The sequence below is a fragment of the Perca fluviatilis genome, chromosome 19 (assembly GCF_010015445.1).
Source record: "Perca fluviatilis chromosome 19, GENO_Pfluv_1.0, whole genome shotgun sequence".
Taxonomy (NCBI): Eukaryota; Metazoa; Chordata; class Actinopteri; order Perciformes; family Percidae; genus Perca; species Perca fluviatilis.
The window spans coordinates 14563176-14573778 of NC_053130.1; positions in this window are offsets into that span (position 1 = coordinate 14563176).

Consider the following 10603-nt stretch of genomic DNA (forward strand, 5'->3'; position numbering starts at 1 on the left):
GTTCTGCATGCTGCCGTTTCGCACAGTTGAGCACTAGCCCTGGTCCCACAGAGTGATGTGGAACTTCCTGTCAAACAGGAAGCATTTAAATGTTGGCTGGAGAGTTATGGAATTGCCTGTGGAAACATATTTGGGGAGGTCAAATGACGAGGTCAGCACTCCAAGACTTTCCATGTCAAGGTCCTCCCTCGTCAGACCCCTTCAAGTTTTTCTAGTTCTGCTGGTTTGTTTTAACTGTAGTGTTCTGTGATTGGATATCAAGCCGTGCCAAAATATCAGCGACATTACTGCTCTCTCACCTGAAGTTTTGAAATTTAAATAACTTCTTGTTGACATTATACAATATTTCTTTTTCTATCAAAAGAGTGAAAGTGTGCTAAAACAAAATAAATCAGTGAAAGTATTCTGTTTCATCCTGACGACCTGTCGTACCAAAAGAGTCTTTTTTTTTTTTTTTGCTGCCCTGAGTGAGTGAAGGCCACAAGCTCTGTCATGTAGTGTATATGCTAACTCAAAAGGAAGGACAGGTCCTAGCGATTCGGTCGCTTGGGTTGATGTGACCAGGACATGGCCATGGCAGCAGTGAAAGCCCGGTTGAGCCATAGTGACACGTCGTCTCCATCCATCTTCAGTCTGAAACATTTTACGCTAACTGACAGAGCGTGGCGCTTGCTTACCCACCTCCCAGAGGAAATAGTCCAGACTGGTGTCTTCTTGACATGCACTAAAGAGTGAGCAGTCCAGAGGTCCAGAGGGGCATTGTGTATTCAGTCCAAGACGAAAGGTTAGATCCTCTGAAAGGAAAGAGTAGTTCAGTATATATTGTTGAAAGTGACAATGACTTTTTTGGTGTGTTATTCAAGCAAATAAACAATTCAGTCAGTCCTTTCAGATTTTTTTTCTTGTTGTTGTTATTGTGCAGAGGGGCTGTGTGCAAGTATAATGTTGATGTGTATGTTTGTGCGGGAGTGTATCTCTTGTTTTTTGTCATGGCTTCATATGGACGGCACATTAAGTTTACTGAGGGAATGCTATGTCTGAATTACCAAAATATAAATCCTGAAACAAATGTGTAAAAAATAGAAATGAACATAAGTTTGAAAGATCCAAAGTTGTTGCTTTTTCTGCCTAATTGTCCATCAATGTTTTGGTAATTCAAACAAATTATTTAAATAGAAAATATTTCCAATACAGATGTAACCTGCTCACTGACATGCTGGATTTTGTCTACACTTCTGTTCATATCCTGTATCTCGGTCAGGTACCAAAAGAAGGGGGAGGTAGAAAAGGAGAATTGAGCAGTGGCTGTAGTAATAAATCACAGGATCGCTGGTGACATTCATACAATACGGATACAGTGTTAACTCAATGAGTCGGACAGCCCTAGCCTGTTCCTCCATCCTGACCTTGCCTCCCTGTCGTAATCAATCATGTTGGCACGGCACACACACTCCTTATTTATTATTACTCTGGACCCGCATGTACAGTAAACAATGAGTAGAATACATTGGAAAGACTGAGAGAGTGGGGTGCTATTATGAGAGAGGAGGTAAAGGTCCTGTGGAATAACTGGGGGGCATATGTGTCCGGCTGGCTGGTTAAAAGACTACTGAACAGGACGGTGAGCAACCACTGTGACCAATAGACGGCTATTACGTGCAGAAATCACCTATACTAAGTGCTCATTGCACCAAAAAGGTCACAATATTGTCACTAGTTACAATTTACGAGTGCTGCTGTTGATGTTGTGAAACATCATAGTGTCATGTTCATGTACTGCCCTTTGTATAGAGAGTGGCTACATACTTACATACTCAATTTAAAGGAAGGTGGTGTTAAAGCTGTTTTCTTCTTACTTCAAGATCACATTAACAAACTGTCAGACAGATGTCATTTAATTCTACGCCTTTTGGCTGTTTTTCTTTTAGAAATATTGTAATTTTACTTCTGTTATTCTCAGGTAGCAGGTGTATATTCTGAGTGACAAACCGATTTCTTTGTAAAACTAATAGCTTACAAAGTCAGTGTAAATTAACTATGACCCAATGTGAAGCCTTCATAACACCACTATAACAATCCATGAAAGCCAGCCAAGCCAGACGTCATACAGTCCCATATGCAGCCTATGCAGGGGGCCTGTCTTGGCAACAAAACAGGGCCCCAATGTACAGCACAGGGCCGCTGAACTCCTCATGAAGGATGACTGGCTACAAGGAGGGCCGAGGGGGAGTCAGTTTAAAACACATACCATATGCAGTTAGGAAGAGCCTCATTTATCAGCCCCTGAAATTCCTGGGTTTTTACACCTCAGACCCCCCAGCACTTTCTCTCCTCCCCCTAGGGGTTAGCCACCTCCTAACTGTACACCACAGATGACAGGTCGCTGAGACCTGGTTCTAACTGCAGACCACAACTCTGATTTGTCTCTACATTTAAATAACAAGGAATTGATTATGTAAGTAATCTAGTGACAGCCTGTACAGCAGTAAGTATGCGATAAATATGCCATGAAATGAATTGCATTCATGTTACTGTGATTCCTCATAGAAACATTCAGCTTCTTTTTCTGTGATTTTAGTGTTTTGTTTTTTTTTGTTTTTCTTGTAAAGTCCATCAACCTCTCCTGTCTCTTTTGCCCTTCTCCTACCCTTCCTGTCCAATCTTCTTCTTCGCAGTTGGACATCATCTGGCCCATGAATGGCACATTGTTATGCTTGTTCCTCAGTGGCTGTGTGAGCAGATGCCATGAGCAGCCGCAACACTGGTCCCTGCACAAGGTTGGTAGCTCGCATTCAACACAAGGCCGTAAATTACATCCCGCGAACACACAAACACTCTGCGCTCAACTGAGTTTCGGCAGTTTAGGGCACCATTGAAGGAGCATAGCATATCCTGATTCAGTTTGAGTGAAGACCGGTTTCAGGCAGCGGGGGGAAGTGGCCCCGCGGCGCACGACCGTGGCCTAGACGAAGAGATCACGCACGGACAGCTGGGCTTTGAACTTCTTACCCCTGCGTTCCTGGGGTCAACAGCTTGGTGGCCGCAAGGGTCAACCAGCAGTAAGAGGCCATCTTCTAGTGAACTGGCGGACTTATTTTGACTGGGTCCCTGCGGCACGATAACCCCATGGCCATTGGAGGTGATACTCTTCGGAGGGATCAGGTGAAGCAACATTTAGAAATAACATTTGGATTGTATGCATGCACACTGCTGAGTGTATGGGGATGGAAAATGCTACAAATACCTTCTTGAATAAAAAAAAAGATCTGTTCAAGGTAAGACTTTAAGACTTAAAAAAGACTTGCCAACAGTAGGAGCCTTTATCTGAACAAAACTTCAAACAAAATCATAGAGATAAGCTTGCTAGAAGTACAGTAAATAACACTATAGATCTAAGATGAGACAATAAAGTATGATTTGTTATGATCTTGGGAAATACATGCCTCAAAATCCAATCAAACATTTCACCAAAGTGTGTTTGAGGAAGAATCAGCCTTGTTGCGACTCGCTACAGACAATATTTACACACTCAAATCCCACATCTAGTCAACGGATGCATAGTGGCTCGCTAAGATATATGGGTTACTTTATTCATAGCACTTCAATTACAAAATCATGTATTGGGGGAAGAATAAATTAATAATAAAACCCCCTATCTGAACTTCTAATATTTTGCTTGGCGAAGGGAAACGAATTACCCTTTTCAGAACTGATGATGTATTACTAGCGTTTGATCCTTGGAGGTTTCACCATGCTCACATTCATTACTTTCAAGTGCTGAGGTGTATCTGCAATTAGAAGCACCTTGCAGTAGATTTCTGACACTCCTGCAGACTTGAAACACCAGATCATAGAATCATCACAGCATTATACTGCAGGAGAGGGGACGGTGTCTCCTTCGAACGGAGGCAAAGATGGGGGTGGGGTGGTGGTGGTGGTGGGGGTGCTTAATTTAACCATGTGCCCATAAGTGAGGGGAGCCGGTAAGCAAATGAGGACCTTTCATTAAATCAAAGGTGATTTTTGTTCTGCTAATGGGTGCCCCAAAAATCTAGTACAGCAGCGAAACATGTGATCATTCTCTGCGGAGCTTGCAATGCTGCTACAGACCGGTCAGGGCTATTCTTATTACAGTATGCATAATGTAATGAGCATGCTTGTGTAATTTAATCACACTGAGTGGACTGTGTTAGTATTTCTTTGAAACGACAAGCCATACAAGCATGTGGTTTGATAAGAAAAGGGAATAAATAATACAATCACTCACCCGGCCTGTACAGTTAATGCACTTGCTATTTCACAAATGGCAGCCATTTACATGGTATAGTGAGTTCATAGTATGGAGTGGTGATGTGGCCCTCTGCTCTGTTTTTTCCCACCATAGAGCTCAATTTAACATCTGAATGCCCAACTCTCAACTGTCTTTAAAATTATTGTCCTCAAGAATCGTATCATCCTCAAGTCCTCCGCTGATTGGTCATGACAGGACCAAAATGGCCACTGTGGTGAAACACCTCAGAGAAGCAAAGGAAGTTTAGCCAAAAAACACGCTGAGCCATTATGTTAAAGTAAACGACAGCACATCCTAATGTCATTTGGCAGTGCTAGCGCTCAGCAATTAGGGCCTCTCTTAATGTGACGCTGAGAGCATTTCTCCTCAAGGTTAGCGCCTCATTTCCCCACGATGGGTCTGCGGGGCCGCACCAGATGCATTGTGGGAGCTGGGGGGCGCGAGTTAGGACAGGTGTCTGCCACCTTGGATATCTCCCCTCGCAGCTGGCACCAGCTGGCACCCCCAGTGCCCCATCCGGACGGTCTGCTCTCCCTTCTCTATAGAGGAGGAGAAGGAGAGTGGGGGGCATGTCAAGGGCAGACCTGGTACAAGCTCACTCACAGGGCACCCATGCCATGACATGACCTGGCCCCTAGGGGACCTGCCAGCAGTGAGGGGTAGGAGTAATGTGGTGCAGCCATGCCCGTTTGGAGACCTGCTCCAGCATCCCTAATGGACCGGCAATGATGAGGCCCAGCAGTGCCAGAGGGTCAGAGGCAGCTTCTGTGGAGGACGCCGCTATGCCCACTAGAGAGCCGAGGATGTCATGTCTGAAGGTGGTCTCTCTGGATGCACAGCAGCCATTTTGCCAAGAGGTAAATTGAAGAATCATATTTGAATTACTGAATTACTGAGGTATATAGTGTATATTTGCACGTGCACACGTCTATCCATATTAAAAACGAAATCTGCAAGAGTTATATATTGTATCATATACAAACTTTATTTATGAACATGCATGTTTACATATTTTGATTTGCATGACTATGGCCAATTTAATAAGCATAACTGATTACTAATAATAGTTCACACAATTTGCTTTACGTTAGTTTAGTACCACATACAGGTTTTGTAGTGTATATGACATTCATGCCATGTACAAAACATTATATGGACTACAATGTTACTATGCACAAAAAATACAGTAGCATTTGAAATCGGACATGACCATTTGTGACAAAACAAAAACATTGTATCTTCATATTTAATTGTAATTCTAATGTTTTACAGATCATACTTCTAATAAATTGTGTGATATACACTATAATTTATATATATATTATAATATGAATGATTCGTATGGATTTATATGGGTACAAAAATAAAAATACTTTTTTGTATGTACTGAAAGGGCTGAATGCTGCAAGGTTAAAGCAAATTATTGGGAATGTAAACTGGCTGACTTGTCTCCAGTCAGGAGAAATCACTTCACATTATAAGCACATTATGTTCCAGGCAATACCACACAGTGGTTCCCTACTCATGATGTGAGTTAATTCACTTAATATGTCTTTAATGGGGAGAGGCTTTTCTTTGTATAAAACGGTTTCCACACTGACCATTATCTGAAATCAAGCCTAATGATGGCTCCGGTTTATGATAATGACCATTATCACACAGACCACCATCATGTCTGCCAAATGATCAAATGATCTTGCATTTCTTACTTGCAGTCTGAATTTGTTAGTCATGTAAATTTAAGCCCTTGATGAAGCTTACCCCCCCCATTTCTCCTCACACCCTCCTGTATAATATTAGACATCTGATGCTTTAGCTGCTGTTGTTCAGACCTTATATTGAACTAAGGCTGCTTTGAAGTTGTTAACAGCATATAGGATACCATCTTTGCCCTCATCAGCCCTTAATGGGCCAAAGAAATGATAATAATAATGTGCAGCAATCTCATAGTCTCCTTAGTTACCACAGTCATCAGCTTCAGTATCTAAAGGTAACTGTGAGGCAATAATAACAATTTGTAATAACACACACTGGCTCTTGGTGTCTGATGCCACATGAATCCTTTGAAGTGCAGACTGTTGATTACTGTAAATGAGAGCTGTTTCAGGGTGGATTGTGGGTAATTATATGCAGTGCACCCCAGGGAGCAGTGCTAGGACCCAAGGGACAGCGGTTCCACAGGAGAGTGAAGCACAGACAGAGCAACACATGCTGGGCCAACGATTCCCAGCATGAAACAAGTCAACAGGCCTGTCTTTTATTTCTAATGTCTGTGATTTACATGAAAGAACCACTGTCACCCAACCGCAACAGTGTGTTGTATACCGCAGTTTGATTGACAGCATTTCATATTTCACATGTCCCTGCACCCCCTACTCCCTCCCTGAACAACTTGATGATGATTGCAGCATTATACCATAGAACATATTGTCGGTTTAGCTACTGTGAAATGTAACTCCTCTATATATATTTATTATGCCATATGGCTGGCAATTGTTGTCTGTTACAGTATGTCAAATCTAAAGTATAAAATACATTTTTAACTGTTAGAGTACATTTAAATCAATAACTTAAAAAAAGATTGTCCCCCCAGTAGTATAAAATAAACATTAAATAACACACACTACAATGTAATTGTTAGCTGATATAAGGACAGTTTTGAATTTTTACTAATATACACTAATTGTCAACAATAATAACTTCCTCTATAATTACATATTTGTATTATTACAAATGTGTCTTACTACTTTGTCATTCATAATTTGTTTATACAACAGTATCTACTTATAGAAGCCCACAAAGGGAGTTATATTTGTTTCTGTGCTTTATAGTCTTATATAAACATTTAATAAATGGTTTACTGTATAACACAGTATAATGTAGTTGTAAGCAGATATAAATGTTCAATATATATTTAATTTAATATATTTGTGAGCAGGGGCGTCAGACTGGGGGAAGGGGAGGACTGAGTATACAGTCATACATATTCATAGCGGAAGCTATAATTGTTGAAATATATTGTATATTAATAAACATTTAAAAAATGTCCATATACCTGCTTTCAACTGCATTATAGTGTGGTATAAACCATTTATTACATGTTAATACACTGCTTAACAATGCTAAATAGGGGTGGGGTTAGAGTCACCAATTTTTCTAAGTACACATTTTCTAATTGTCCTTATCTATCACATATACATTGAAAATTGAATTCAAATTAGGATGCAATGTGAGGCAAAGTTTCCAATCATGCTGGGAGCCCCGCAATCTCTTTCTCTTCACTTGAGCTCATTTCTCCACTAATGACTTTGCCCTCTGATGCAAGCCAAGGGATCATCAAAGGTCCTTGAAACAAAAAGGGAAATATAGCAATTACTGGGACTTTCATCGGCAAGAAAGAGATTAAAAACCCTGTGGTTGTACAAGCACCGGAGAAGGCAAACTGCGATCTGTTTCACTATTTAATGTATATTCAAGCACTTCACTGCAGACGTTATTCATCATCAATGTGTTCTTCCTTTCACCATCTTCATTCAATTTTTTTCTCCATGCATGATAATAGAATCAAATGTATTATGTATTACTAATCACATGATAAAAGCCTTTGGTGCTAGTAACGCATGTAGATTCCAAAATGCACTGCATGTACAAGAAAAGTCATTGCCTTTTTAACAGTGGCCTGAGGGAATGAAATTGTCCCTTAGCCTCCATAACCATTGACACAAAAGGTCCCCAAACAATTTCAAATTACTGCTTTATTTCTCTCTCTTATATAATCCACCCACATTATTAAATCTACCACCTTCTGGGACTTTACTGATACAATAATATTACAGTGCTAAGATGTTTACATTCGAGACCACTAGCTTTCCTTGTTATAAACATGTATGCCCTTAGGACTTGTACAATATGTATGCATACTACTTGGCCTAAATGAGGCACAGGTCATTTTGTTTTTAAGAGGGGTCAATATTACCTCAAGCAAGGGGCCAAGGCCAACACCAGAACCTGACTGAGCAGAAAATGGCTCCTGATACTCACAGATGAGATCTGTTATACATTAAACATGCTTGTAAATATTCACTAGTCAGACCATTCAAATGGAAAATATGGTTTAGGTCAAAGGTCTATGAAAATGTTGTCTCCAGAGGAAGTCCCCCTAGAATAGAGGCAATGATGATAACAGGGAGAAACACCCATAGGGGACTAGGGAGAACATTAAGAGTTGTTTTACATGTTTGACTGTGGGACAGCAATGATACCAGGGAGATAAATGATGGGCACTTATCAGACTGGACTGACCTAGAGTTATGTACCATGGCTAATGGAATGTAACACTCCCATCAATTACACGCAGCCTGGCTGAATTAGAATGAATTAATGTCCAATAAAGTTTTCTAAATAACTCTGTTCAAGCATTTTATTAGCATAAAAGATATTAAAAAAAGAATTAGACCACACAAAAATCAGGAATAATGCCGGAACAGGTAGGCTTTGTGACTACAACAATACTTATTGAAATCTATGAATAGCAAAGCACCAGAGGTACAGAATAATACGTTGACATCAGTTTTATTAGCAGTTTGTCTCACTGACAGGATCACATGGCTTGAAAATTATTTCATCATGTCCAAGTCCAACTGTGGGACTACAGCGTTATCTTCTATTTTTGTCTCTCTCGGCCGTATATTTCAGAGGCCAGGAACAATGTAGTCTGACAGACATATTCTTTATGAGGGGCTCGTGGCCTCTCTAATTTGACACAGTTGTCAGAGATAAAGCTCCTTAGAGAGTGTGGCCATGCTCTGGGTAAGAATGGGGATTAAATTAACACCCCCACCTTCACATCCTCTGACCCCAATACTGGAGAATAAAACATACATGGTGAGTCACTTCAACACCCCACATCTCCCTTCCAACTTCATCTCTGAAGGGGTTTGATTGTATTTTTAAATAAAACAATAATGCACTGCTCAGCTTCTTAAAGCTGAAATCTTTATTTTAAGACAGTTCTGTAAATTAACCAAGAATGTGGATTGAATGTAATTAAATAAAAATGGAATGATAATTTAGGCAATTTTAATAAAATCTGATTATTATATGAAGGAAACAATCCTGTTTATCAACAAGCATTTTTACTGTAAATGTGGCCAGTGAGAGTAAAATGACACCTCAAACAGCTTTCACAGTGTAACAATACACTCCCTCTCCTTGGTAGTTTCAAATGACCCGAGCACGTAAAATCAAATCAACACTGGAATGGATCATATCAAATTCTAATGAAAACATAATGTGCTCTTAAAATGTGTTTTGGCCCGGGCGCCAGTCATCCAGAGAGTCTCCCCCAGATGACGTGATGAATAGGGAACACTGATGGAATATGCATCAAAGTCGAGCTCATGATTTATGTAATAGCAGTCACTTGGACACTGATTAGCTGCTCTGTCAAGCGTGTAATACGAGAGGTACAACCCCTGGTTTATCAGTCATTTATCTGAAGTGCGTCCTGATATTATCACTGGATCCTAATGTCATCATTATGCCGCACAGCATGTGCGGGCCAGTGTGTCATGGTGCCGGCGACACTGCCTGTCAGGAGTTCAAGCCTCTTCATTTGCAAAGTGCTCAGACATTCATAGCACTATGTCAACAGTAAAATAGAGAAGCCACATCATATCAGAGATGGAGGGACAGAGGCACACAGGCACACTAAATAAGTGGGCACCAGAGGGTACAGAGAAATTTTGTCACGTCTTTGTGATTGCGGCATTGCTTATATGATGATCAGGATAATTCTTTTGAGAGAAGTGGAATAACAAAGTGTCAAAGTAAAAAGAACAAAATAACAGGATGCCTTTTTAATGCCTGCTTCATGGTTTGATTTAGAGGAACAGACATAACTCTACTGTACACTGGGTATACACAATGAGAACACCCAGACCTCCTCGATGTGCAATGTGAGGCCCACAGAGCCATTTCTCCTGATTAAAATGCACACTCACACACACCACTGTGTGAGAGGATGGTGGTTGTTCAGTCTGTCAGGACTTTCCTGCTCTCCGAGAGAATATCTAATATCATAAATGACTTCAACTCCTCCCACGCCAACATGAGAGTGAGATTGCGAACACAGGAAAAGAGAGCAAAACACAGACAGGCAGTACATGACTGAGCTATGACAATCAAACATTACCGGATGGACAAAACTGCTAATAAACAATTTCTGTCATTATGACAAAAAAAGGTTAGGGTTGTTATTCTCACAAACATCTGGTGCTGTACACTAAAAGGAAACTGTGCAACGTATAAGTC